This window comes from Belonocnema kinseyi, chromosome 4 (genome assembly GCF_010883055.1).
Source record: "Belonocnema kinseyi isolate 2016_QV_RU_SX_M_011 chromosome 4, B_treatae_v1, whole genome shotgun sequence".
NCBI classification, from domain to species: domain Eukaryota; kingdom Metazoa; phylum Arthropoda; class Insecta; order Hymenoptera; family Cynipidae; genus Belonocnema; species Belonocnema kinseyi.
The window spans coordinates 144,968,055-144,969,958 of record NC_046660.1 but is presented as its reverse complement, the minus strand read 5'-3'; the positions used below and the strand labels follow the sequence as shown (position 1 = coordinate 144,969,958).

Sequence of the window (1,904 nt, the reverse complement as noted above, 5' to 3'; positions counted from 1 at the left end):
ACACTCTGGGACTTACATACATGGCGAATCGAATGCAACCCGAATTGCACAATAGCAGGGGAGAAACCATTATACAGGGGTATTCTCATATTTCGCGCCTTTAAAGTTGCATTCGGATCGACCATTCGGTCTAGTCCGTGCATCTTCGGATCAACTTTATCATAGTTTCCATGGTTGCGTTCGAAACTTCAAATGAACACAAGTGTCAAAACAATATAGGTTGTGTTACATAGTAATTGGAAATAATAAAAATGTTTGATTAATAATGAAATGAGACATGTTAACTGAGAAGTAAAAATCAATTTTTTTCTGTGCCAATAACATTATGGAATGCCTGCTGAGTGAAAAATACTAGAAAATAGTAATAATATTCTGCGCTCCCAGTGGGCGAAGAGTGAATTGTGTTACCGCTTATTTACGAAATAAAAACAGGTATGTTATGAATAGACAGGATATGTTTCAAATAAAGTGAATGAAATATTACATGCCTGAACTTTGAATTGACATTACCTACATTTACTTACAGTGATTAAGGCAAAAAGGTGAATCTGAACATAACCTCCAAATAATGACGGATCGGCCCGGCATGTTTATTATACTTTCGATTGATTATTCTTTACCAAAGAAATGTTTGGTGGTTTTGTATGTTTATCACTGACAGTGTCGGCAACGATAATTTAAATAATAATTACTTATCGCCAATTGTACAATCATAACTTATTAATCATTTTAATAAGTAAATCTCCGTACTTGCCTGGAGTTTAATTGACACAATTATTAGGGATTTTTTTTATTTTAGAAAATGTTTTCTCTGGATCTTATCTCAAATTTGGTTCGATCAACCAATAAAATAAATTAAACACTTGTTGGTGATAGGATTGTGCCAGTAATAAATCTAGAACAGAAATTTTAGGCCAATATTTATTTTCCAATTTTTTTTTAATTATTCTATTTTCGAACTTGCTATATCTGGATCTGGTTTCCAAATTGGCATTTGATTAGCACCTAAAATCAATTTTAAGTGCTACACGGTAAAAAAAATTGAGCTGTGACAGGGATATTATTCCTTATTATAGCCAAACATTTAGCTGAAAAAGAACGAAGGAATTTAGAAAGATCCCTGGATCAGCGAAAATGAATATCCTTGACCATTTTCCATATACCAGGGATATCGTATAGTCAAACCACTAATAAGTATTGCTATAATAGGGATATTAAGAATAGGTGTCTGAAACAATTATCGGAAGAGCGCTGATGCGTTATGGGAGCAGCGAAATAAAATGGCGACGGTCTAATCGGGAGCAATGACAGTTGAGATTTACTTTGGGCAATTAAACGCTTTTTACCACTTAAAATGTGCGCAACTGTTAATATTAAATGGAGTTTATGATTCAGTAGTAATAATTTACATTTGTTTCGATTGTAGGCGATAACTATATTGAAATATAAAGAAACGCGATAATAACAACAAACTTGACCTCCAAATGCATTACACGGATTTCATGGAAATTCATTTTCGCGATACCAGACGAAAAATTGGCCACTGTAAGTTAATATATTTCTATAACAACTAAATTTTTTTTCTAATCTTAAGATAATACAATCATACATAATCTGCCGAAAATTATAAACTTTCGAACTTAGCAATTTTTTCCAAATTCCTGATTTACGAGAACAATTTACATAAAGTAACTAAATGTATAACTCTTCTAACTAAACGTTTTACCTAATCCAAGCGTATATTTTCTTTGAGTTTAATATATTCTCGATTCAGTCGTTCGCCTCAAGAATTTTTTTCCGTGTAGGCAGTCTGATAAGTACCTGAAAATTCTAAGAGATGGCATTAGTATTCACTAATGTGAACCATTTTCGTCGAGCATGATCCTTCAAATGACGCCTGTCAA

General features: G+C 32.8%; 1 protein-coding gene across 1 annotated transcript in view; it reads right to left on the bottom strand.

Annotated features, from left to right (window-relative positions):
• Nucleotides 1–1,904, bottom strand: part of LOC117171149 — a 39,954-nt gene that overhangs the window by 7,531 nt on the left and 30,519 nt on the right. The gene's annotated exons all lie outside the window — the stretch shown is intronic.